The 5,805-nt window shown below is 40.6% G+C and overlaps 1 long non-coding RNA gene across 1 annotated transcript; it reads left to right on the top strand.

Moving 5' to 3' along the window:
• Window positions 1-3,081: 3,081 nt before the first annotated feature.
• LOC116877432 lies at window positions 3,082-5,059 on the top strand. The gene is made up of 2 exons (XR_004384647.1): window positions 3,082-3,256; window positions 4,722-5,059. It is a non-coding gene; the product is annotated as an uncharacterized LOC116877432 (long non-coding RNA).
• The last annotated feature ends 746 nt before the right edge of the window (window positions 5,060-5,805 follow it).

Raw genomic sequence — 5,805 nt, 5'->3', positions numbered from 1 at the left:
GGAAGTGCTAGACAGAGGGCAGGCAAGTCCATCTCTACCTTCAGGGAGCTCCCAGACTGATTGCATTATAGACCAGTATCTAAATAATTATCAAGCTACAGATCTTGCCTCTGGGCTCTGAAAGTCTAGCCACATTCTCAAGACAGACAGAGCATCACTTCCTGTGTTAAGCTTTACAAACAGAAAGCAATGCATACATGGTGCCCTTCACTTTTTTTTACATTAGCTTTTTAGGTTGCAGAACTCAGGAAAACCACATAAGAGGAAGCTCAACTTTTTTTTTTTTGCTTCCAATGTATAAACATACTTGATAATATGAATTATTGAGAAACAGCTCCCAGTTGATGCAGGCTCTGGGCCACATGTTCACCCTTTCTCTAGTGACCCTTCAGATCTTTATGCCTTACGCATTGGGACGATGGTTACCAAGTTAGGAGGTAGCAGGAAGTGCATGTCCATTTACGACTGTACCACGGCCATTTGGTAATCACAGCTATGCCACAGTAAGCACTCCTAGAGGATAAATGAGGGGAAATGGAGGTTCTAGGGGACTTGGGGGCTCTCAGACACTTCAAAATGACCGTTTTCTTTTTTTTAAAAGATTTTATGTATTTATTTGACAGAGAGAGCACATGAGCAGGGGAAGCAGCAGGCAGTGAGAGGGAGAAGCAGGCTCTCCACTGAGCAGGAAGCCTGATGTGGGACTTGATCCCAAGACCCCAGGATCATGACCTGAGTTGAAGGCAGATGCTTAACCTACTGAGCCACCCAGGCGTCCCTCAAAACGGTCATTTTCTGTGTCCTACATCATTGGAATATTTCATCCAAGATCTATCTCTTCTGTTATTTATTCTACACACGTTTCCTTAATTGTGCCATTTTGTTCCCATATTAGGGACTTGTGTGGGAAAAGCTATAGATCCTGTCCATAAGGAATTTATATGTCTGGCTAGACCATTTAAAGGCCAGAGATGTGTTGCTCTCACTCCTGACCCTTCTGAAGGAACAACTGTTAGGTTCTGAAACTTTATATACAGTATTTGCTTTAAGAGACTACAGCACAGGAAGTCCCAAAATACACCACAGAACATGAATAGGTTGTGAGTGATATTACGCTGTAGCTTAACGCATACTGTAGCCAACGGCAAGAGCTCTCATAACTAATTATATTCATTTTGCACTTAACAGAGACATTCAAAGTATAGATCTTAAAATGTGTAAGTTGAACTTTTGTTAAAATTACACTCTCCCTAGGGAAAATCATTCCCTTTTCTAGCTATACTTCAGGCTATAGTCATAGGCTGCCAAAACACTTCATTTAATTGAGGGAAAGGTCCATCCAACTGTTGTCAGGGATCATATAACAACCAGTTGTTTGGCTGATTTTTTTTAAACCTTATAACTATACGTTTGTGTTCTGGTGACCCAGCCCGAGGCTACTTAAGAGAGACATCTGAATTGAGAGTTGATTCAAGCAGGCAATGAAAGGAACACTGTGCATCCTCACAGACTTTTGGCATTTTATAAAACTTCTACATACATGACCGCATTTAAGTATTCCCAAAGTCTCTGCCGGTAGAGGTAGGATTATTGTCCCTGATTTTCAGATGAAATATTATTTCAGAAGTGGCAGAGATGGGTTTTAAACATAGGTGTTCTTCTTCTAAATCCTGATATTTTCCCACATCACATTTCTAAAATCTAGCATGTGCCAGGATAAATCTTTGCCAGAATCGTGTTTCCAATCTGATTGTTGATACCAAAATGACAACGCTGCTTAGTTCTCTCTTAATGTATTGCGTGCATAAGTCAGATTCTAAGCTTGGAATTCTCTAAAAGGAAACTCATGTGTTTCCGATGTCAAGAGGGAACTACTGGGAACCAGGGAAACAGTATGGCATTTATTAGTAGCCTTGGGTTTCTTCTTAAGTGTAGAAATAAGAAATGCCTTTAGTTCTGGACTTGACCTGGAATTTGTCTTATACTAGATCACTAAGGACAACCAGTTGTGGTAAACAAAGCAGTGGAATTAGGGCTGTAAATTAAACTCCAAATGCTTTCAGTAGAATGCGACTTAAGGTCACATCAACCCATATTCACATGGTCGCTAGAACAAGCAGGACATAGTGTAGATATTGAGTTGGGGGGAGGGAGTCATATGTCCTGTTTTGCCCAGAACAGTCCTGACTTACTGCCAGTCAGGTCCTATCTGCTTAAAGCTACTGACCTCTTCACTCTCAAAAATTACATGGTCAGGGGTGCCTGGGTGGCTCAGGGGGTTAAGCCTCTGCCTTCGGCTCAGGTCATAATCTCAGGGTCCTGGGATCCAGCCCCACATCAGGCTCTCTGCTCAGCGGGGACCCTGCTTCCTCCTCTCTCTCTGCCAGCCTACTTGTGCTCTCTCTCTCTCTGTCAAATAAATAAATAAAATCTTTTTAAAAAATTACATGGTCTATCTAGTTAGAATAGATACAAAATCAAAACAAACTCAGAAACTGTCCTCAAGATTATACTATGACGGAGACATAAGAAAAGTATACCTGTACATATAAAGTCAAGCAGAATATTCCCGACAAGCAAATGTTGGGGGAGTTTAGAAGTATGTATTTAGCTGGGGTTAATGAGGGAGGATATATCACTTTATGTCATTTTCCACAGCAATGATGAGTTGTCAAAAATGTTGGAATAGAAGCAAAACGTGCTAGTATTGAGAAGTGTGGTTCAGATGTCCTTCTCCATTGAGGAAGACCTATTTTGTTCTAAGTCCTTTGGCTGAGTCACACCAGACAATCTGAAAATTTCTATCAGTGAGGGCACTAACTGCAGAAAATTCATAATGTCTTAGCTGTGAATCTGTACTTCTGGCTAATTCTGTTCCTATCTCCCCCTGCTCAGATTGATGCAGGTGTCAGTATGATTGTCGGGAAGGGTGATGCTTCTGAAATGAGAAAGCACTCTACAAAAATGCCCATTAAAAACACTTCCTGCCCCCTCCTCCCCACCCCCCTAACCCCCCACCCACACTCTCTATTCTTGAAAGGAAAGTGCCTATTTGAACCTCACAGTTTTTGGTGGTGAGAATATAAATTCTAGGCTGGTCTCTATTGTGAACGCTCTTTATCTGATTATTTAAAGCCTTCTACTTTATGGTTACTTCCTCTATTGAACTATTAAATCTCCCACCGGTAAGGACCTGTCTCCATTGCCCACCTATTTCACAGCTGTTGGAGGGGACACTGTTTGCTGCCTTGCTCAGGTATTTATTTTTAAAACTTTCATGTCCGTTTGTATGTGAGTTACACTAGGCACTGTGGGTGATAAGAAAGAAAAGCGGTAAATAATGGCTTTTGACCTTAATAGGGGACCACACATCATAATTTGCTTGGACAGTTCAGGTTTGTGCCAGGTTTCCTGATGTAATTATTAATAATAATCTCTTTTCACTCTCAAAAGTGTCCCAATTTAGATAATAAATGATATGGTCCCCTAGACCTTAGAGGCTTTAAATTCCGTTAGGGAGACGGGAGACACAAACAGAAAAAGACAACTAACACAACAAAGGAGTGCATGATGAATGTCAAATACACAATCTGTGCCGTCAGGAATGGAACCACATTTTAGGAGGAGAGGCTGCCGAAGGCTTCAGCCATCTGGTAGACTGCCTCGAGATGAGGCTAAGGTCGGCTCTTGAAGAACACGTAGAATTCAAACAGGTGGTGAAGAAAGAAGATCAGGCAATCAGCCCTTCACTTGAGACACTGCTAAAATCAAAGCAAAGCATAATTTTTTCAACGTGAATAAGTTCTTGTAGAAATGATTTCCTCTCTCCTAACTAAGCTGACGTTTCAGGCAAACCAGCTTGGCAGCTTGAGCAGAAAATCCATTTTGGTCTCTTTAAATATATGGGTGTTTTCCTAATGTTCACTTTGTTTCCCCCACCACATTAATGAGCCATTTGCCTTGCTGACACCGTCACCATCCCATGGCTTTGGAGAGACCAGAGCACATGCCCAGTCATGGAATCCCGGAGGGCACTTTGGGCTTCGATGACAGTTCCAAGATGTGGAGCTGCACACATCACCCATTTCCTACTTGGCCACCTTTTCAACCACCCTCTTGGTCCATTTGAGTACAGGGACACCAATGAGAAGGAAATGCCGGGTGGGAACACATGCATCAGGCCACACGATTTTCAAGTCCTCTTAAGGAAGTGATGGAAAATGTCTGTCATTTTTACTTATGATTCAAAGTGTCTGCAATGAATAAAGTTGGGTTTAATGCTTTTAAGGTGTGAGTGTCACAACTATCTTGGCTTCTTTGAGCATCATTCCATTAAATTACATATACATGGCTGTTCTCTTCTTAGAGCTTAATTACATCAATGTTTTTTAGGTTTTCTCTTCTTTAAGAATGGAAATCTTTCATTCAAGAAAAGTCTTAGAGAAAGATGCTAAGTTGTATGAGACAAAGTCTGCTAGTTAGCAACCCAATATACACTCTCTTCTTCTTTCTTGCCAAGGAAGCCCCAGTTTTTATTTGGGGTGCAATATACCCACCTTAAAATAATAAAACCCAGACTCCCCCGCTTTCCTTTTATCTGAAGGTGGTTACATGACACAGGTCTAGCCAAAAGAATATACAATATGAAGTGTTCAAGAAAATCCATCAACGAGGACTAAACCATTTGGCATGTACTTTTTGCTCTTTCCATTTCCCTCTAGCCTGCCTGAGCTGTGGACATAATGGCTGGAGCTCTGGCAGCCTTCTTGAGAACACGAAGATGGGGGCACAGCCCAAAGAAGTAAGAACAGAAAGCCATAAGGAACTTGGATATCTACTGATATCACGGAACTACCATACCAACTCCTGAACTTCCTACTTGTAGACTTATTATAGAAAAACTTCTTTATGTCACTTATTTCTTTGTTGCTTATTTAAAGGTTTCTGCAGTAGAGAAAAAGGGCAATTTAATGTTAAACTGTTAAATGTTAACCTGTTGAATGTTTAACTGACAAATAGGACACTTCTCTGGTTGAAATAAAGGTAAATGGAGACTAGAGTTTCACATCCCATAATATTTGAATTATAAGCTATTTACCAAATAATGTTGGGTTAATGTAGCATTTCTGGAGGCACTAACAATGAAATAGCAGACCATCTCTAAATTATTTAATCTTTTTAGAGTCAGTCCCTCTGTATTGACTGTAGAATGCCCTTGAGATAAAAATATTGGAGGGAACTATAATTTCTTTTTCTATTACTTCAGAGCAAGGGCTAGTAAATCCAGAGTGCTCTGATCCAGACCTTAACCACCATTGAATAATATCCCTTTTCCAGTTTAAGCACAAAAACAAGGTACAAAAAAATAGAAAGAGAGGAAGATACTTATGAATTGCTGGTCATTTTATTTATATTATACCATGCAATCATCAATACAAACTCATGAGGGTGGGAGATCCAAGTGTTTTCTAACTCTCACAGGTACCATTCATATCAAATACAATGAAGAGGGTGTCCACACAATGAAGCACCCCTAAATTAGAGGGCATGACTAGCTTTACTTATCTAACATTCCTTTCTTTGCAGAACCAGCCTCCATTCCACAGCAATCTTGTACATCTGTATGGTTCAGTGAGCCTATTTTCCTTGCCTTTTTTTGGTCATTTGACCCAAGCTCCATCCATCTGATTCTCCACAGTGAATTCAAAAACGTTCCTAACTAAAAACAGACCAATGAGAGGACCCGTGAGACTTTACCTGGAGCAAAGGGGAAAGATCTCTTCTACCTCTTGGATCTTGATTGTA

Source organism: Lontra canadensis, unplaced genomic scaffold, assembly GCF_010015895.1.
Source record: "Lontra canadensis isolate GAN:19392208 unplaced genomic scaffold, GSC_riverotter_1.0 scaffold52, whole genome shotgun sequence".
Classification (NCBI taxonomy): Eukaryota; Metazoa; Chordata; class Mammalia; order Carnivora; family Mustelidae; genus Lontra; species Lontra canadensis.
The sequence above is the reverse complement of the archived record's forward strand: the minus strand, read 5'-3'. Positions and strand labels throughout refer to the sequence as shown.